A 22,524-nucleotide genomic window follows, 5' to 3' on the forward strand; every position below is an offset into this window, starting at 1 on the left:
AGATCCTGTAGAAATCCCCATAAGTAGCCAGGCTTAGAAAGACAGGCATATGTTCTGTATTATCTGAGTTACCAGTAAACCAGATCCCAGAAAAGAAGTAAATTTGACCTTATGTAGCACACACAAACCTTAGCTGGAGTAGAATGGAGACTCCACCCATTCACAGGGTATAAAGCCTATATGTTTGCAGAGTGAGTTATCTGAAGGATCCAGATACCAACAAATAGGTAACCAGCCAATATGCAATAATGTTTCTGTTTGGAACATGGCTAACCAGATTAACATATCACTATAAATTGCCATGACTAGACAAATGTAAAAGTGGCATCCATAGTTAACAGCTCTGTCTAGGTCACTTTAAATGTACTCATGTTGGAGAAGAGTGGGCCTCTAAACAGTTTGCTCAGTGACTGAATTGAAAACAGCAATATGTTCAGTAAAACCGAATTCCAAATGAAGCACAAACTATTTTTCAATGCATCAAAAACACAAACATATGGAGAGATTGTGCATTAAAACTGGTATGCATATTAGTCCTATTCCTAAACCCCAGTAAAAGACTTTTCTAATTGGTTATGAAATATATTAGAAATCCTTAGTCTCCTACAAATAATTTTGAAAAGATTAATAAGATCTCAGATGTGAGCAGCATTAAGGGCAGCTTACAGTAATTTGTCGAGAGCTATTTATTTGCGTCCTTAACCAGAACAACCTAAACATTTTAATACTGAAACAATGTATTTAATATCATACACCAATCTCAAATTCCTTAACATTTTGAAATATTTTTCACTCTTCCATTTGGCAACTACCAGGTTTCATAAAAAAGTGCTTTTATTCTACTCTTCTGAGTTGTGTGTGTGAATTTGGTACTCATGAAAGGTACTAGACTAACCATTTTTATTTATTTATTCTATATCTCACGGCCGTTGGAAGGGGGATTCAAATGATTCCAGTGGACCTGAGCAAGTTAGGGGTCCATAAAGGGCCCTGATTTGGTGACAGGAGTTGTTTTGTTTTTCAACTTCTCTCTTTTTTTCTTCCTTTGTGGGGGCCCTAACCTTCTCTATCTTCAGCCCCCAAGCACCATTCAGGGCCCTGTTTAATGCTTTGTAGATTTCATAGATATCCACACCAAAACAGGGGAGAGTGTTATGAAGATTATTTTAGAGAAGCTGAAAAAAGATGGTTTAGATATTGCAGAGGACAAAGCTATGACAATGGAATTAATATGGCTGCAGTAGGTGTTCAAAATCAAATTCTCAGGTAAATTGTAAGGTGACGAGTTATCTCTGAAGTAGACACTGATTAAGTCACATGCAGTAATGTGTGATTCCTGTGCTAGGCTCCAGCCAATCCACAAGCCAGAGCTGGTCTGTTGACTCAATTCAGGTATTTCAGACTCAGAAACAGCCGCTCAATCTCCCACAACAGTGTTTCATGGATTGGACCCCTCTTCTGTCAGATATTGGTAACTGACTCCTGCTCCAGCCCTAGTTCTTTCTAATCTTGTTCCAACCCTGTTCTCGACTCCTGATTCCAGCTCTGACACCTGGCTACCACAACTAGACCCAACTGCCACTGTTCCAATCACTAGGCATGATTAACCACATCATAGTTTCTGACATAAATCACTACATGTCTTTCATCCCCTTACTGTCCACTCACTGAATCTTAATGGAGAACTGCTGTAATGGTTTTCCCCAAGCTGTTCTGTTTTTTTTTTTAATTGTTCAAAGATTGTATACCCTGTTTTCCACGTTCATTGGGATTTGCTGAAAAATTACATTAGTGTTACATTAAAACTTGGCATGCCAACGCATGCCAAGATTACCTCTGCCTTGGCTGACCAACTGCCTACTACACAATCAGGTTGAGGGTGTTTTTGTTGCTTTAGACTAAACTAGAGCTTTGAGAATGGCATTGAGCTCTTTGACAGTTTTTGTAAGAAATCTGTAAGGGTGACTTAGAAATGAAGTCGCCCATTGATCTCCTTAACTACATTCATAAAAGGGTTTTTAGATTTAAGTTTCCATATACAGAAAGAGTACAGCATGCTTTTTGCAGTCTTCCTGTAACTGGGGCTGTTACTGAAAAGCTAAAATTAATCAAGGCCTATCAAAGAATGCCTATGGGACAAAAGAGGTTAAGCAATCTAGCTGTTATTTCTATAGGAAACTCGGAAACATGGCAGATTGGGATGAGCTAATTAATGAGATTCCTAGCCTTCTCTGAAACCAGATTCCTTTGTAAAATTACTTTGTGGTGATTTCAGATTTTGTTTTGGGGGTGTTGTTTTTCGGTTTTTGTTTTTGTAGTGTGGGGGAGTGGGTGTCCAGATTTGAGTATTCAAACCAGGCCCGGAACATACATGGCACAGCACTGATATATATGATTCAGAAGTGTGCATGCCACTTAATAGGTAAAATAAAATTTAAAAAGGCAAAGTTCCAATTTAGAGGAACTTGCATTCAGCATGAAATCAAGGGCACAACAAACATGACAGATCGTGGTGAGAAAGAAATAGGGAAATGGAGTGATAGTGGAAAGCCATAAGAGAAGAACACAACTCAGTGAGAGCAGTTTGCCCATAGAAATCCAACTTTGTACGTAGATTATTTACCAAAATTTGTGTTGATTTTCTTCACTTTTATTAAATACCTGTATAGGGAGACATTTTGAAAAACACATATAGGAGTTAGGAGGACAAGTGCCATTGAAAATAAATGGGACTTCTGCTCCTAAATCCCTTATGTGTTTTTGAAAATTTTACCCCCTCATTTAAATATCTTTCTCTGGTAGATTGTCTGTGAAAGACATCAGGGAAAAAGTCTCTTCAGGAGGCATTTGAATGTTGTCAACTAACAGGCATGTAGAAAACTGTCTTAGGTGATCATGAGACAAAGATCGGAGTAAGAGAAGGAAGACAAAATTCCTGTTTCCACAGAACAGGTACAGCACATGCAGAGACAATGGCAGCATCCCCACATTCTCCTGGCACTCTCCCTAAAGCCTGACCTGGAGATATCACCTTTACAAATGGGAGTGTTGTTCAGTCTCCATTCAGTTTGTGGCCTTTCAGCTGAAACTGCCACCAACTATACAGATTAGTGCCAAATGTGGGGGTTTCTTGCTATGTACACACATGACCTCAGGAACTGGACTGAGACCATTAAATGGCATTAGATATTGAATAGTCATGAGATAGTAATTTAATGATGCCTAGGTCCCTTTCTTGAGCTGATACAGTTAATTTAGAACCCCATAAGGTGTATGAGTAGCTTAAACTTTAACCTCCAACATACATTACATTGCAAATTCAATGCAAACAAATGAAAAGTAATGCATATTGGAGGGAAAAATGTAAACTATTCATAGACCTTACTGGATTCTAAATTAACTGCATCAACTCAAGAAGAAGTATCATTGTAGACTGCTCAATGAAGACTTTTGCTTAAGGTACAGCTGCATTGTAAAAAGCAAACAATAAGTTACCTTTGCATAAGGAATAGGATGGTGAATAATACAGAGAATATTATGCCTTTATATAAAGCAATAGTACGGCCTCATCCAGAATACTATGTTCATTACTGGTCATTTCATTTAAAAAAAAAAGTATTACAGAATTGGAGCTGGTTCAGAGAAAGGTGATGAGAATGAACAAGAGCACTGAAAATTTCTCATATGAAAAGAAATTGAAGGGACTGGGATCGCGTACCTTAGAAAGAAGATGAATAAGAAGAGACTGATAATGGGTAGATCAAAAACTTCTATTCTCCCTTTCTCATAACAGCAGAACATGGTGACATTCCATTAAATTAGAGGTGCAAAATTCAAAAGCAATAATAGAAAATACTTTTAACCACAACATGTAGTTAAATGGTGGGGGGAAACTGCCACAGGAAGTTGCTGAGGTCAAGAACTTAATCAGATTCATAAAGGAGTTGGACATTTATATGGATAAGGACAATCCAAAATTATAATTAAACATAATTTTTGTGGAAGGAATATTGCGCTGAGGTATCCACCCCACACAAGTGCTGAGTGGGTTAATATGGGCCAAAAGGGGCCAATTAATCTTATGCTGCACCCAGAAGGAAACCACGGAAAGATAAAACCTAATGGCCGATGAAGTCCAGCTTCAGGTGGAGCTGTGATAGGATTATAAACCAGCAGTGATAGCAGGAAGGCAGTGTGCAGTCACTCCCTAGAGGGGAAGGGAGTTGGCTAGTCATAGGAACTACAGCCTGACAGTCAAAAACTTGTATGAATGTGTATATAACTATTGCCATGAAACAGGAGCTTTGCATTGGTGCTTTTATAAATGTGAATAAATCAACAAATACATTTAAAAATGAGGCCCATATCGATCTGAAATGAGGTCCTCAGCCATCCTCCTACATAACATGTAGTCTCCTTACACTGCATCTCTGTGCCCTGGGATGCACTGTTCCAGACAATCCAGACAATTTTGCTGAGATCAAGGAGGAACACTGTCTGTCCAAAGTCAGAACCAATGAAAATGATTGTGCATATTAAGGGCAGCCCACAGACACTGGTGACTTGCCAGTGCAAACTTCGACAGTGCAGTGTTTGGAAGCCCTATTAGATAAGAAGGGTTCATCTGCAAAGCATTTTTGATGGGCAAGTAGTATGTAAGTATAACAGTAAATAATCATCTCCTTTCCAAGGGAGTACAAGTTAAATGTAAAAAACAATTGTTAGAAAGTAAGAAATGTATATACAACATGTTTCCGTGCAGTTCATCGGTTCTGATCCTTTTGCTGATGGCAAATATGAGGAGGAAAGAAAACCACAAGACAAAGAAATCCGTAAGATTTAAAGCAATGTGGTATATTTAAATAAAAATATTTCCAAGAGCATCACTTCTGTGTAAAATCAGAGGATATTTCCTGTGACTAAGGTTGTTTTTTTAGTAAAATACTAACCTTCCATCTAAATCTTCTATTTAGGTTTTTAATTGTGTCCATCATCACCTTAACTGAGGACTTATTCTTATATCAATGTATATCAGGAATAACTCCATTAAAGTCAATAGAGTTACACCCGTGTAAAACTGGTATGAGAAGAGAATCAGACCCAAAGGCCAAAGTCTTTATTATTTGAGTGCAACTGGTAAAAACATTGAAGACTTAATTCAAACTATGTGTGAGTGATCCCACTCAACAAATTAATGTTTCCTTATTTTAATGCAAATTAACCAGAATGTCTCTCTGTTCTACAGTGTAATAGAACTACAGCTATGATAAATATTTATTATCCAAAATCGAACACCCACAATCAACTAAGTTCTTACCAGGTTTTCCTTGATTTGCTTTTATTTGGAATTTAAGTTTTGTTTACCTTGGTTTATATCATCATATTTGTATTTCCGTAATACTTCTAGTATTTACAACTGGATTAGCCCAGAGAATGGTAAATTTCACTACCTTTTCTAATACTCAAACTGGCTTTCTTCAGACTAGTGGATCTGAAGGAATTGGCAGTGCTAGGACTGTACAACATTATAAAATGACTTCAATCATAAGATAGTGTCCATTACACACCAGCCTATGGTTCTGTCCCTAGCTAAGTGCAACCTAAACAGTTCATCACATTCAAAATCAAGGCATGAGGTTCAACTTTCTAATCATAGCCATATACAGAATTTATGTTAGCAATACCTTTGTAAGAAGCATCTCTCAAATTATGCCAGTCAAGATTTAAAAATCCAGCTGTTTCTATTTTTTTCCTTTCTCAACCCCATCCTACACAGATTCATTGTTATAAAAGGCGAGCTAGAAATAAATATATAGACACACATTACAATGTCTGTATATTATTTTCTCTTTAGGGATTACACACTGATATGATGGAAGGAGTATTTGAGGTTCAGGGGGTTCCCTTGTTAAAATTCTGCTAACCAGTTGAATGAAGGTTGGGATGTTTAGCCTGCCTATGAAGGCTAACCAAATCTCTCAATAATGTGAATTCATCCCTTCCAGAGATGACATATAAATTACTTCTTCTGATCAAGTGTTTTGCCTTTAGAATAGACCAGATTACAATTACTTTGAAGAAAAAAATCCAGGAGAGGATTCTACTTGGCACACTTATAAAGTCTGCAGACTATTCAGATTATACAAATTGAACACTATACTATACTGTTAATAAACTCCACATTTTTTGCAGGAAGAGAGTATAAGCATTTTTAGAAAAGTGCTGTTTAATATGTTTACACACATACACCAGGTTTGTCACTGGCTCAGAGGGAAAACTTTTGTTTGGAATCCTTTGTTAACATACTGGCAGCACATCACTGCAATCAAGTGAAGTGAATGTTTAGAGGCATAAAAACAGTATAAAGATAAGTGTTATTTTGGGCCAGCTCTGGTAAGTTTTATGTCCATCTCTCAGCTGATCTCATTGCTCCAAACATCCCATAAGGACAAAGTGAAAAATGGGATGAACTAACTGGTTCAATTTACCTTGTGCTGCATCACTAACAAAATAAAGATGAGTGTGACATCTATCAGTTTTCTGGTATTCATTTGCCATGTTACCATCCACACCATTTTATTTTTCTCTATTCTGCCCTTTATACCATTTGATCCTGGAAATAAGAAAAAGATACAGATGATGTCTAGTGCTCAGTGACTGAGTCACTGAATCTTAGAGAACTGAGAATATCAAAGAGATCAGGGTCAGTAAAACACCTCTCTGAACACATTTGAAACTTCTCCAGCAGAAAAAACACTTCTTAAATGTCAGAATTCCAAATTTTAATTATGCTGTCTTGAGCTATATAGAGTAGAAGAGCATGCAACAAAAACGAGAGAAAAAGATAAACATACTAGATACAAACATGATAATTCTAAGGCACTAAAAGTAAACCTCTCTACCCTGTTTGTTTCATTGTAGGTAGAAATTCAACATAGGAATACAATGCTGATCACGGAAGGATTATACCTGTCATGTATTAGCATATATGGCAAAATGCCGATGAAACGAACGGATGCTGATATTCTAGGTTTAAGTCAAACAAGTACAAATCAAACACAATGCAAAATGTCTTCAAGCTAATGTCAGATTTTGAAAGGAGATTTTGCAAACACAAAGAGAGAGCGAGAGAGAGCGTGTATATGCGTGATGGGGCATAAGGTTTTGTTGTATAAAGGTTTTAACAGCATGAATTTGAAACCCATTAAAACTAGAATGTCAGCATCCATTCCTTTCATGGGTATTTTGCTCTAGATACTGCTAGTACATGACAGGTATAATCATTAAGAACATAAGAAAGGCCATACTGGGTCAGACCAAAGGTCCATCTTGCCCAGTATCCTGTCTTCCAACAATGGCCAATGCCAGGTGCCCCAGAGGGAATGAACAGAACAGGTAATCATCAAGTGTTCCATTCCTTGTTGTCCATTCCCAGCTTCTGGCATACGGAAGGTAGGGACACCATCCCTGCCCATCCTAGCTAATAGCCATTGATGGACTTATCCTCCATGAATTTATCTAGTTCTTTTTTTGAACCCTGTTATAGTTTTGGCCTTCACAAGATCCTCTGGCAAAGAGTTCCACAGGTTCACTGTGCGTTGTGTGAAGAAATACTTCCTTTTATTTGTTTTAAACCTCCTGCCTATTAATTTCATTTGGTGACCCCCAGTTCTTTTTGTTTTAAACAAAATTAAAATTGGAATCTTCAGGGCCTAAGAGATATCTTGATATTTGTAGAATGCGATCTACATCAGCATTAATACGGCGATGTATGCTGTATCAGTAAGTACAGAGGAAAGGAAAGTCTTGGCACTAACTAAGTTACTTTATACCTTACAGGAATTATAAACTTTGGATCTCTCTTATTGTCTGTTGTGTTCAGACATGGTTTCCAAGAGGGGATTGTCAAAGGCCACACATTCAAGAGACAGTAGAATGTCACATTAATGGCATAAAACTGTGTCTGATTATGATGTTTAGAAGCTATGTATTTCACACAGATACCACAGATTGATTAAATACTCTACCATAGATTAAACGTTGTGAAGCGAGTGATTTTTAGAGCCTTTGGTTAGACTGCACATAAAGTCATGTGACCATATTAAGTTAGCTAGCTCTGTAATTAGTGTCCACAATTATATATTAAAAGAATGCTGGTCTCTCCTTGAAGAAGTCCCAGGCAATCTATAATAATACATTGTATTTATATAGCACCATTCATTCAATGTCCTCCGAAGTACTTAATAAAGATAGTTCAGCCTTATCCCTATTTTACAGATGGGGAAGTTGAGAATGAGAGGTTAAGTGTTCAAGATCAAAACAGAAGGCAGTGGTCAGGTTAAGAAGAAAACCCTGGTTGCCTGATTCTAACAGTGGTACAGGTGAGATCACCAGGCTTGTTGGGGCAAAGAGCACACTACTCCTCTAGAGTGACATCACAGGAGGGTGGCGTAGGGAAGAGCTTTCACTGTGAGATGGGGGTCACTTCTTTTTATAGGTGCTGGAACTAGGAGTGTTGGGGGTGCTGCTGCACTCCCTGGATTGAAGTGATTTCAATTATATACAGGGTTTACAGCTTAGTTCAATGGCTCTCAGCACCCCCGCTATGCAAATTGTTCCAACATGCCTGCTTCTTTTGATCTCCTGCCCATCATACAAGACAAAGAAGCCATTCTATGAAAGAAACAGTCAAGCATGGTTATGGTTTTGTGAAGTCCTCTGTCTCATATTGATCTTCTTGCTGCAGTCTGGACCTGAGGGGAGAAAAAGGCTCCCATGGCACTGAAGGGCTTGTCAAGGTTTGTAAATGTCTTACATTCTTGTTCAATTTCCCATTGCTGATATCCTTCCCCTTCTTTCTCCTTCACCGACACAGATTATTTTAGCTGCTTTTGTAATCTCATTACCACATGGTTACTCCTTCCTGTTACAGCAAGGTCCTTCCTGCAGATAAATGGAAAGAAACACTACAAACTTTAAAAAGAACCAGTAATTTTAAACTTCAGATTATTCAACATTTTAAATCCAAACCCCAAACTAGGGAATGCATTGGTGGTTACAGCAACTGCCCTGCAATTAAACTCTGCTCAGGACTTTTTGGCTAATAGCAGAGCCAGAATTAGAAGTGGTCTTTTAAGCAAAGTCTGTTGTGAGCAGAAGGAAGTTGGGGAACTTTGCAGATAAAAGTGCAATAACACTACTGCATTAGAGCAACTGAAAGAAGTTTGTATTATAAGTGCCCTATAATTATTCCCTTGTTTAGACTAAGTTTGGTTTCATTTTGACAAATAGCTATGTTAATCACTTCACTTGGTCATTTTGCTATTGATGTCTCATGCCAATGTTTAACCTCACTGGGTTAAATCAGGATTTTTACAGTTTTAGATATTTGTGAGAAGACACTAAAAATTACTGCAGTCAACAAAACTGACCTTTCTGAAAGTGATCCAGCCATCTGTGGTCTAAGAACTACATCTCCCAAAGTAGATGTAACATCCTCTGGCACCCATTGTCATAAAGATATTTGTCTGATGTATGTTTGAGTAACATACAAATGAAAATAGGGACTGTTGGAGATGGATGTGATTTCCAAGGAAGCAATTGTCAGTCAAGACTGTGGAGAATGAGGAAGTTGTGTATATTTTTATAAGTATTATATGCACCTCTTATCTGTTATCCTGCCTGACTGTCAGGCATTAAATCCAAGTGGGCAGTAAATAGGAGATGAAAAAATGGCAACGATAAGTCTCCTTCAGGCAACAATGCAGGAGCATTCCCCAGCTATTAATTGGGGAATGCTTCTGCTTGATTCCCAGCAGGCTGGAATAACTTACTCTTCCCAAGGCTGAAAGTCTAGGATCAAAGGGGATCCTAATCTTAAAGATGCTGGCTAGAGAAGGAGAGGAGTAAGGTTGTCAGAAGCTTGAGAATGAAGACACAAACAGAGAGCATGATCCATGCAGAACAGTCTGCTTCTCGCAGTCAGAGATGGGGGGTTAGTTGGGCTGAAAGGGACTAAAATTCTGGCAAGGAAGGATTAAGGGGTAGATAAAGGAAAGTACATATATGGGATTCGTTTTTGTTTTAACACTTTGTTCTGTGTGCTATGTACCTTTGAGTGAAAGAATAAATAATGCTTTGTGTTAGAAAAAAACTGTTTTGAGTCACATGAGTTATATGCACCTGTTATCTATTAGCCAGTCACAGGTTCCCAGAGGAAGAGAGACTTACAGGTGCCAAACTCAGCAGGATCTGTCAGGTTAACACAGTTGGGAAATGTGGGTGAGGTGCTGTACCCCAGACATCCAGTTTGAGTGTGGTTGGACTGTGTGGTTCCATCCAAAGAAGGAGAAGGTAGTGAAACCAGTCCCCAAAGGGCGTACTGAAGGGACTAAAAGAGGCCCAAGGCACAGCTCACCCAGTAACCATGACAAAAACTTACTAATACCAATCAAGTTTCAATGCTGACAACAGAGTTGAAAACACTAGTTACAAGCACCTATCCTCATGCAACCCAGGGGATGCTTCACAAGTGGGACAGTGGTAGCAGCAATGGTGCAAGTAGGGGGGTCCAGTCCACCAGACCAGTAAGATATTTATAGCCAGTACTCTGTATCAGAAAGACACAGGAGGAGCAAAACTGAGGCCGCTGGGCAGCCCCATGCCAGCAGCTCCTCCTGCATGGCTGTACTACCCCCAGTCCTGCCCCAGCCCTTCCTTGCAGCTGCGTCTCCTCACTGCGGTCTGTACAGCAGCGCTGCCAGAGGACAGGGCTGGGGGTGGTACAGCCGCATCAGAGGCGCTGTCGGCATGGGGCTAGCTAGTGGCCCCACATTCTGCTCCTTTCGCCGCTGTGGTTCTGGAGAGCCCTGCAATTCAGAAGTCTGTAGTGCAGCAGGAGGAGGACAGAAACCTCCACCACCCAGGTAACAAGGGATGGATCATGGAGAGAGTGTGAGAGCACCAAGCTGGGAGCTAGGCAGGGAGGAGTGACATAGGGAAGTCATGTGCCCCCGCCCCAGCTGGTGCCTCCATTTTTGTGTCCCTCCCATGAGTGCAGCGTACCGATAAGAAATGAATTCTACTTGCACCACTGGGTGCCAGAGAGTATGTTCCTTACTAACTGTAGCGGGGTAGTTATCCCGCTCTGGAGAGAAAAGGCTAGGCTGATTGGGGAAACAGCCACAGCTGGGGCCACACCCCAATCAGGCCACAGCTGGCCCTATAAAAGGGCTGTGAGCCAGCAGCTAAGTGAGTTCCTCACTAGCTCTTGAGAGAGAAGGGTACTTGAGACAGAGCAATGTTGGGGAAGCGCCAGTCTGGCAATTCCCCAGGATGCTGGCCTTGATAGAGGCCTATGCAGGTATGTGGGCTGGGAGGAGCAGCTGGGGGTTAGGCAGAGGCAGCTGATCCAATCTCCTTGCCAATGATGAGTGGTCATGACAGACTGCAGTTTGCCCCAGTGAGCAGGGGCTAGATGATGACTGCCAGTAATGCAAGGTGGGTTTAGAGGGTTGGGGTTCCCCTAGGAGGGGAGACCTAGAGAGTGTGGGGGGTTCTGCTGAGGCAGAACCCTGAGGTAAAGGGCACTGGAGTCCAGGAAGGGCACTGGGCCAGCAGCAGGTGAGATACCAACCTGCAGAGAGTGCTCCATACGCTGGAAAAGAGCTAATTCCCAATGACCAGGAGGAGGTGCTGTGGCAGTGAGTCCTCACCTCACTACACCAGGGACGGGCCTGAGGGCTGCATTGGGTTTCTGAAACCATAGGGAGGGCCGGTTGGGGGAGGCTGAACCTTCCTAAACAGCCAGGTGTGGCCTGGCCCCTGCCTCCTATCTGACCCCCCCCCCCCCAGGACTCCTGTCCCCTGACTGCTCCCTGCTGCCCAACCCCTCCTTTCCTGACTGCCCCCCTGGAACTGCTGCCCTCTGACTACCCTGACCCCATCCACACCCCTCAACTTCCCTGCCCTCCATCCAACCACACTGCCTGGAGCACCAGTGGCTGGCAGCGCTACAGCTGCACTGCACAGAGCATCAGGACACGCAGCTGCAGCCCCACTGCCCAGAGCATTGTGCTGGGGGTGCAGTGAGCTGAGGCTGTGGGGGAGGGGCTGGGGCTAGCCTCCCAGGCCAGGAGCTCAGGGGCCAGGCAGGAGGGTCCTGTGGGCCGGATGTGGCCCGCAGGCTGTAGTTTGCCCACCTCTGTGCTACACTAACCGTGAGTCTAATGCTACTGTATTAGACTGATGATCTGTGCTGGTGTGGTGTTGGCTGACTAAAGTCTAATTGCTTGATTCAAAGATATCTCCTGCTTTGCTGCTGTTAGCCTCTTTCCCTGACTATTACTTTGACTCAATGCTCAAGTTAATGGACCTGCAGAAAGATATACCCAGTCATTTCACCATCTTAGCTTCTGGCAGGGGTATGTCCAAAGCAATGGTGTAGAAAGCATGGTCACTCTCCTCATGACATAACACTACCCTACCTGTACCAGTAGTTAATATCAGGGGCAGAATACACACAATTTAAAAAAAAAAAAAACTGCTGTGGGTAAGGGGGTAGCAAGTCCTCTACTCGTTCTATTATCCTAAAAACGTTTGAAAAACAAAGTACAAATCTATTACTACAGTATTTGACAGTATCTGCATCCCGAGGGCTGTATTCATCATTAAGCCGTTGATTGAGACAAAATACTAGTCAGGGTATAAGATACAACTTGCAGCTACAAGAGTCAATGTGAAAAATAGTAGCAAATGATGTAAATAACCAGATCCATGAGTTATCCATGTTTGCAGAGATGACCTTGTAGGTCTTATAATCCTCATGGAATACTGTAAAATGTTTGCTATAAGTCATTTGGTCTGTCACAGCCTTAACATGTTCACTCAACTGCTGATCTAGATCTGCAAGCAGCAGACATACTTGGTGTAGCAGATTGAGCACTCACTGCCACAGCACCTCCTGCTGGTCATCCGGGCATTAGCTCACCAGCCTCAGAGCGCCTCCTGCTGGCCAGTGTCTCTCCTGCCTCAGGCCACCGTGTCCCTCCTTGGGGTTCCAGACCCCAGTGCTCCTTACCTTGGGGTTCTGCCCACAGTAGTATCCCCACACTCTGGGTCTCCCCTCCCAGGGGAACCGCCAATCCCCTATACCCACCTTGCCTCAGTGGCTACTGCCAGTCATCATCTAGCCCCCTTTCCCTGGGGCAAACTGCAGCCTGTAATGGCCACTCATCATTGGCAAAGGGGGTGGACCAGCTGCCTCTGCCTATCCCCAGGCTGCATCTCTGCAGCCTCAGTGCCTCCTTAGGCCTTTAACAAGGCCTCAGCCTTGGGAGTTGCCAGGCTGGAGCTCCTCTTGCTCTTTCCCGCACGGCTCTGCTCTGCTTCAGGTATCCTGTGCTCCCAGGCAGCTAGGTCTTTCCCACTCCAAGGCTGGAGTGAGACTCCCTGGCTCAGAGCCCCTCTTATCAGGGCCAGCATGTGGCCAGCTACTCAGCCAGCCTCCCTCAGCTGCCCTTAATCCCTTTTCTCATTGGGTCTCAGCCAAAGCCCTCTCCAAGGGCTGCTTTTAACCTCTGCTTTCCTGGAGTGGGGGAGCTGCCTCACTACACTTGGTGATATTCAAGCCCTAGAAAAGATAAGTGTGTTGGACCCATCGCCTGTTGATGATACACTTGGAGTCAACTGCTGTTCTAGCTTTTATTTGGTAGCCATAGTGAAACAGGAGCCTTTATTTGATATAAATGCAACTAAATATTTACAAGTGAATATAATTTCAACTGAGTCAACAAATCACTGTTTCTCATTACACAGAAATGAAAATAGTGTGTCTAGAGAATCGTACTGTGAACTGGAAATCAGTAGGGCCCATACTTGGATATTTAGCCTCTTGTGATTGTCTGATTTCAAAGTGAAAGTTGTGAGCCAACAATCAACTTATGGTTTTGTATTATGCAGCTGCATAGAGTGAGACTTTTTTTTTAAAGTGTGATAATGTTATAATGTGCCAATAATAAGAAATCTCATAATTCATGAGGTCCTGAGGCAATACCTCTACTCAGTGATTGCAAAGCCAAGTTCCACTATATGTGACACATGCTGTGTACCCATTACAACTTTAGAAGAACTCATATGAATTTACAAAAATGTTGTGGAAAGATAAACCCCTGCAATAAATCATTCTGAAGCTAGTTATTTCCAATTAACTTTTTAAAATTATGTATAAGAATGCTTAATTCAGCAGTTAACTGTCTGAATTAAGTTTGAATGCGTTACTTAAAATACAGCCACTAAGCCTATACAGGACCAGTTTCCTGGGTCATGCGAATGCTGTTCAGTGACTGCTTGAGTGATGGAGAGCTTGTGGGGATGGACTTTTGCCTAGGGCCAATGCTTCAGGTTATGATGCCCTGAGTGCATATGTGATATTTTTAGTTTTCCATTCAAGCTCTACTATGTTTTTCTTCCTGTCATGTTTTATATTTACTTGTTACTACAGACATTCCTATACTTATAGCAAGTACTTGTAAAGGATGCAAACCTTTAACTTACTTGATAGTATAAAAATTATTGAAATATACCTTGATAGGAAAACCATTTTTTGCTTCTCCACAAATAGGACATACTGATCTATCAGTATATTCAGCCATTTTTTTAACTGTAGTTCAGTAAGTGAGACATATTTTAAAAGTTGTTTTTGACAAGCCTAAGCCATGACTCATTTAAAAAATAAATTCAATTTGTAAATTATAGGGTGGAATTATACTGAAGAAATTTTTCCACTATAGCTGATTCAAATGTAGCATGAACAATTGTACATTCCAGACAGTTGGACACCACTGATGAAGGAATCAGTATAACCACATTCAGGAGTTCCTATATTTTATTTTGCAAACAACAAGACAGCAGATAAACTAAGACAAAATTAACAACTAATTTTGATGAATAGTTTCACAATTGCTTTAGATGCATATCAATCAGTAACTCAGCTTGGCCTGTTCTTTGAGGTAGTCAAAGAGCAATGCTTGGGCTCTGATGCCTTCACCTACCCATCTTGAAAAAAAAATCACCATTCTTAGACTCCCTTAAATAAATGCATATTATTATGTGTGAGAAATTATCCCTCTCCATAGAACTATTGCCATTATTTCTCTTCTCAATTCCATATTCAGTCAAGCAGTACAGAAGTCCCTTGGGTGCAGTTTTGAATTTCAGAGGATAGAACGGGCTGAATGCCCAAAAAATCACCTGATTTCAAAGGATTTTATCAAGGGCTATAGTCTGGCTATAATGACACTCCCCTTTTACAAAGTTGTTAGGATGGGTGCAGAAGCAAAGTGCGCAAGCATCAGTAGCTGCTTCAGTTACTGAAATAAAATCAAAATAAATTTCTTGAAGATGTGAAAAAGTTCAGAGAGGGATGCCCTCGCCCTCATGCTGGTGTGACCAAACTGGCTCCTTCCATCCCCATGACTTTTAATTAGGCCATTGCCAGCCTCCCTCACCTCTATTTAATGTCTGCCCTTCCTTTGCACCTTATGTCTGGGGCATACTGACCACTCTAATACTAGTGAGTAAAAATTGCTTTGGGGAACAGAACACTAACATAATCCAGTAGCAACAAGCCTCAAGAAAGAGAATTTGCTATAGATGCTGAGTCCCATGGATGATGTCAGGCATGAAGGGGAAGAGAAGGTAATTCAGTCCTAATCTCATCAATATCGTTGGGTAGGGAGTGGGCTGAGAATCCTAGGAGGGACACCAGGCATGTTAGTGTGGAGGACAGTGTTTCCCCTTTGTTCTGGTGAGGTATAAGTAAGAGAAGCAGTAATTTTTATACACTTGGTAACTCTTTACTAACAACAGAAATAATCCTATTAATATTGTCACTGGCTAAGCACCAGCATCCTAAAATGAAAAAATAGTTCCAGTAGTGTGTTTTCCTATAACCTAGCACTGGCCTTATGTTCCATTTAAAATATTCTGAAACAGTATGATTTTATAATCATTGTTTTTGCTAATGGAGCAATATGGTAAATGTATATTGTATGGCTGGATGTCATTATAGTACAGCATGGCAAAAAAAAATGGGGGGGCAGAAATAAACATTCTATGATAGATTTTAAGTATTTTCCTCTCTTCAGGCTAGAATAATATCTTCTTATGTCTTTTTTTATTTAGATTAGAATCATAGCAGATCAGGTTTGGAAGAGACCGCAGGAGGTCTAGTCCAACCCTCTGCTCAAAGCAGGACCAACCCCAGCTAAATCATCCCAACCAGGGCTTTGTCAAGTCGGGCCTTAAACTCTTAGGATGGCGATTCCTCCACCTCCCTAGGTAACCCATTCCAGTGCTTCACCACCCTTCTAGTGAAATAGTGTTTCCTAATATCCCACCTAGACCTCCCCCACCGCAACTTGAGACCATTGTTCCTGTTCTGTCATCTGCCACCACTGAGAACAGCTTAGCACCATCCTCTTTGGAACCCCCCTTCAGTTAATGGAAGGCTGCTCTCAAATCCCCCCTCACTCTTCTTTTCTGCAGACTAAATAAACCCAGTTCCCGCAGCCTCTCCTCATAAAACATGTGCCCCAGCCCCCTAATCCAGAGATCAGCAACCTTTGGCACGTGGCCCACCAGGGTAAGCCCCCTGGTGGGCCGGGCCGGTTTGTTTACCTGCCGTGTCCACAGCTTCAGCCAATCGCAGCTCCCACTGGCTGCAGTTTGCCACTTCAGGCCAATGGGGGCTGCAGGAAGTGGTGGCCAGCACAACCCTCGGCCCGCACTGCTTCCTGCAGCAGCGGAACCGCAGCCAATGGGAGCTGCAATTGGCCGAACCTGCGGACGCAGCAGGTAAACAAATTGGCCCGGCCTGCCAGGGGGCTTACCCTGGTGGGTCGCGTGCCAAAGGTTGCCGATCCCTGCCCTAATCATATTCATTGCCCTCTGCTGGACTCTCTCCAATTTGTCCACACCCTTTCTGTAGTGGGGGACGCAAAATTGGATCAATGCTCTAGATGTAGCCTCACTAGTGCCAAATAGAGGGGAACAATCACTTTCCTCAATCTGCTGGCAATGCTCCTACTAATGCAGCCCAATATGCCGTTAGCTTTCTTGGCAACAAGGGCACACTACTGACTCATATCTAGCTTTTTGTCCACTGTAATCACCAGGTCCTTTTCTGCAGAACTGCTTAGCCAGTCGATCCCCACTCTGTAACAGTCCACGGGATTCTTCCGTCCTAAGTGCAGGACTCTGCACTTGTCCTTGATGAACCTCATCAGATTTCTTTTGGCCCAATCCTCTAACTTGTCTTGGTCCCTCTGTATCCTAGCCCTACCCTCCAGTGTATCTACCTCTCCTCCCAGTTTAGTGTCATCTGCAAACTTGCTGAGGGTGCAATCCACACCATCCTCCACAGCATTAATGAAGATATTGAACAAAACCAGCCCCAGGACTGACGCTTGGGGCACTCCGCTTGATACCGGCTGTCAACTAGACATGGAGCCATTGATCACTACCCGTTGAGCCTGACCATCTAGCCAGCTTTCTGTCCACATTATAGTCCATTCATCCAGCCCACACTACTTTAACTTGCTGGCAAGAATACTATGAAGACATCCAGATCAGCAGAAAGGTTCTAGCAGCCTAATGAAATCAATACAAACGGGGTGTTAGTAAACTTTTTAATATAATATTAAAGGAAGCCTTAATAAAAGTATGGAACAAAGAATTTTGCATTAGTAATGGACTTGTGAGAGAGAACTACAATTCCCTTTCAATTGCTAACCAAAGTTGATCCACCATATGGAAAAGCAAAGATATCTAGTTTTTGAGGCTAGGAAAAAAACAGCTGCAACAAAAAAATTAGTCTGAAGCTAGACATTGTCTCTAATAGCAGACTTCCTTTCTCCTACAGATAGAGGGCTTGAATAGCTATTTTCCATATAGGAAACGTGAAAATTCTTTATTTGGCCTGACTTGCATTAGAATAAGAAGCAAAAGCTTTTTAGGTTTTCAATTATAATTTTGACACAGCCATAAGAAATGCGAACATCAAGGCTGTTTTGCTAAATATAAAATGTCATCTGCCAAGTATTTGTAATACAAAGTAGTAAACTAACATTGACAACAACTGGACTGTTTTGGATAGATAAGGATAAAAATGAAGGGGGAAAAATAATGTGATATCAGGTATCTGCAGCTTTACAGTATGAGCTAAAAGAAAAGGAGTACTTGTGGCACCTTAGAGACTAACAAATTTATTAGAGCATAAGCTTTCATAAGCATCCGATGAAGTGAGCTGTAGCTCACGAAAGCTTATGCTCTAATAAATTTGTTAGTCTCTAAGGTGCCACAAGTACTCCTTTTCTTTTTGCGAATACTGACTAACACGGCTGCTACTCTGAAACCTGTCAGTATGCGCTAAGTGACACATTCACATAGTGACACTTCCTAAATGTATAGCTGAAGAAACTAATGGTTTCTCATTCTAAAAAGCCATTAGCTAACAGCAGCAGCAGCTGCCATTAACCTAAGCTTATTAACAACTATAACTAACACGTGGTTCTCCTCTAAATTCATTAAATCCAGGACACCAGTTCAATATGTGTCACCCTTATGATTGCCAGTTCAGCATATGGGCTGGTTTTCATTTTAACTTCAGAAACACTGAAAGATTGCTACCCACTACAACTACTATCACCAATTGTCTCATATTAGTCCTCCATCATAGTTTGCTGTAGTATCTCAAATTTTAATTTGACAGAACTCAAGTTGATAACTCAGGGTCCAATCCAATTTCCATTGCAATCAGTGGGAGTCTATCCATTGACTTTAGAAAGAGCTGGATTGGGCCCTCACACTTTTAGCACTAAACTGCTATTATAAAAATACACACATGCATGTGTGCACACACTAGCATCATCAAAAGAAAGTACTGGGATTCAAATTCTCTGGTAAAGTGAAGGATGGACTTTCAGAGTCTAGGACAGGGATTGGCAACCTTTGGCAAGCGGCCTGTCAGGGAAATCCGCTGGCGGGACAGGAAGGTTTGTTTACCTGCAGCGTCCAAAGGTTTGGCCAATTGCAACTCCCACTGGCCATAGTTTGTCGTTCCAGGCCAATGGGGACTGCAGGAAGCAGCACAGGCTGAGGGACGTGCTGCCCACCCTGCTCCCTCCTCCCCCACCGCTGGAAGTATCGGAGCAGGACAGGAAGTATAAAAGGAGAGCCCTGGAGCTCAATTAGTGCTGGACCCAGAGAGGGAGCAGATGTCTCTTCCAGAAAGCTGAGCCCTCTGCAGGATCCTGGAGCAGTGCCTAAGCAGTTGATGGAAGAGGTTGAAGGCCCCAAGCACCAGAGGGGATGCTGCCTCGCTATGAAGCAGCCAAACTGAGCTTAGTGTCAATGGAACAACCTCACCTGAGTGGGGTAGAAAGTAGCCCGGGGAACCAGACATTGATCCAGTTGCCTTGCTTCCTGGCAATGCAATGTGTTCCAGTGGTTTCCCCGCTGACCCAGTGGCAGGACCACCTGCCACTGTTATGACCCTGGGCTGGGACCCAGTGGAGTGAGGTGGCGTTCAGCTCCCCCTACATTCTGCCACTATCCCCTCACGCTTGGGGGCTGGCTGTCTACTCACCTGAGACCAAAAGACCTAGTCATAGACTGTTAAAAGGTTATCTGCCCCAGCCAGGAGGCTGCAGGTCATTGGCTGGGGCAGAGCAACAAGCGGTCTGAGTGGCCTTAGCCCAACTATTGTTGCCTGCCATAGTGAGACAGAGTGGCCTCCCTCTCTACTTGAGAGTGAGTGACCACTACAGAGACACAGAAGCTCCCTGTACTAGTAGTGTGAAACACTTGCTTCAGATGTGAAACAGTTAACAATATTGAGCGTAATAGCCTTCTTCAGTTCATATCACTTTCTCCTCCTTGCACTGGCTTCCCATCCTCTAGTGATCGGCCAGAACCAAAATCTCAGATCAAAACACACTTGAATCTAAGCACAGTTCAGCTCCAGATTGAACTTTGCAGCTCAGCCCATCTGTGTTCATTCTTGTGCTCTTGTAGACTTTCAAATGTTTACAATTCAAGGAAGATGTTCCAATCCACTATATCATTTAGGTCTCAATTCCAAAAACTATCTCAATTTAGGACAATACGTAAGCATGTGCTTAATTGCCATTGATGTGAAGGGACTTTTAGACATTTGCTTAAAATTGAGCAAGTGCACTTAAGTGCTTTCCTAAGTAAAAGTGAATTTAAGTATGTGCTTAAGTGATCCTGAATTGGGATCTTATGTTGTAAAACTATATCTATTCATAGTTACCTCTATCTTTATATGAGCGTATGCATTTTACCATTCCCATAATTCTGTTTTTGTCTGAAGTGTGTAAAATGTAACAAATTGTATTCTGAATACTTCATGACTTTGCTGACAGATTTTGATCAGATCTGGGATCTCGTGCTCTGATTTTAGAATAAACAGCTTTGTATGTGCAGGCATTTTTGGAAGAAATAAAACAGAAAACTAGTCCTTAAAAGTTACCTGCGAAGGGGAGGATAAGTAAATTGCTACATTTGTGTTTCTTCATCACCATAAATGGTACTAAACACTATGTGTTGCTGCAAGTCACATGCAAGAATCTGTTACCATGATTTATGTTAAGACAAGCAAATGGATATTAAATACTTGCATCTTTTTATATTTTTGCTTTGATGGTTCATTTAAGGACAAAGATCATTTATTTAAAAAAAACAGTACTTTGTTTCTTGCAAAGTAATTTATATTCATTTTTTTAAATTATCTATAATTTAGTCTATTTTCTTAGCTAGCAAATGTTCAGTCCCAAGATCACCTGTTTAATATAATAAGGATTTTCTTGTCAAACTGGATTTCCAATCAAGTCATCTTAGTTTAACAAATAGTGTCAGTAAACAAAGTCAGTATAACAGTGGAAAGAAAATTGTGTTCATTATTTTGGCAATAAGACTAATATTACCAGTTTCAGAAAGCCATTTTTGAAGTTTTAACTACAGATATATGAACAGCCTTTGAGTAATCCAATATCTTCCATATTTTCTTATGTAGTATAGCACAAACATTATGGTATGGGTTATTGTATTTGCTAGATTACACCTGTCTGTTGCTCATCAGCAATCTAAAGGTTCGATCCCACAAAGGCTTACATACCTAAGTAGTCCCACTGAAATTCATCAGTTTCATAAAGTTATTCATGTACATAAATCTTTCCAAAATCAGGACCTAAATCATCAGAGAGCATCTTGTCTGAAGGAAATGCAAGCACTACTATATTTGGTACTATTTTATCATATGTGCATATAAAGGGGAAAGCATGCCATTCTGTTGCTAGTGGCCAAATGATCAATAACCCTACTTTGCTAATTTTAAATCTAACCCCTTTGAGATTTAGAGAGCATGGCCTCTTTAAACCTTTGTCCTGAGGGGAGGAAGTGCTGATTGTTCCAGGAAGAGTAAGTGGCATTTGGCGGAGGGTGTGACATTCCCCTGGTGTTATCTGGACCGGTGATCTGCTAGGTCACTCCAATCCAAGACTCAGAGAGCCAGCCTTACCCTGCTCTGATGTGAGAACCCCCACTCCTGGGCTGTTCACACACAGCCTCTTGCATGTAAGCTGCTTGGATTGTTCAACCGAATGACACTAGCCAATATCTCCAGTCCCAAACACAACTCTAGGAACCTCTGTCTTGCAGTGTCCAGTTATGCCTTCTGGACACTGCAAGTTTATATGAGTTCATCAATTTAACAAAGAAATGGATATGTGCCATGCTTGTTATCCCAAGGGGAGTGTCTAACATGCTTCACACCAAACACACTGCTTCAGGTAGAATAAACAGATTTATTAACTACAAAACTAGATTGACTTAAAATCTAAGCCCAGCAAGATGGATTTTGGTCAAATGAAATAAAAGCAAAAGGCATTCTAAGTTGATCTTAACACTTTCAGTGTCCTTACAAACGCAGATGCTTCTCACCACAGGCTGGCTGGTTGCTCTTCAGCCAGGCTCTCCCCTTTGATCAGTGCTATAGTTGCTTTGTAGTGATATATGTAGATGGAGGTGGAAGAGTAAGGAAGAACATGGCAAACGTCTCCCCCCTTTTATCATGTTCTTTCTTCCCTCTTGGCTTTGCCCCTCACCTTCAGAGTCAGGTGTGCATTACCTCATCGCAGTCCCAAACTGACCAAGGGAAGGGGGGTGACTCACTCAAGAGTCCAACAAATCCTTGGTTGCCGTCTAGTATCCTTTGTTCTGTGAGGCTGGGCTGGATTTGTTCCATACATGCCCTGCTGAGATGTCAACAGCCTCTCTGCTCTTGGAGAGTTTGCCTGGGCTTGTTTTAAGCCATGAGGACATATTTTCAGCCTCATAACTATATACATGAAATTACAACCTATAACATTACCATAACAACACTGCTCAGTGCATCATGAGCCTTCTGAAGACACCCGACATGACAAACTTTGCATTGGATACCAC

The sequence above is a fragment of the Dermochelys coriacea genome, chromosome 1 (genome assembly GCF_009764565.3).
Source record: "Dermochelys coriacea isolate rDerCor1 chromosome 1, rDerCor1.pri.v4, whole genome shotgun sequence".
Classification (NCBI taxonomy): Eukaryota; Metazoa; Chordata; order Testudines; family Dermochelyidae; genus Dermochelys; species Dermochelys coriacea.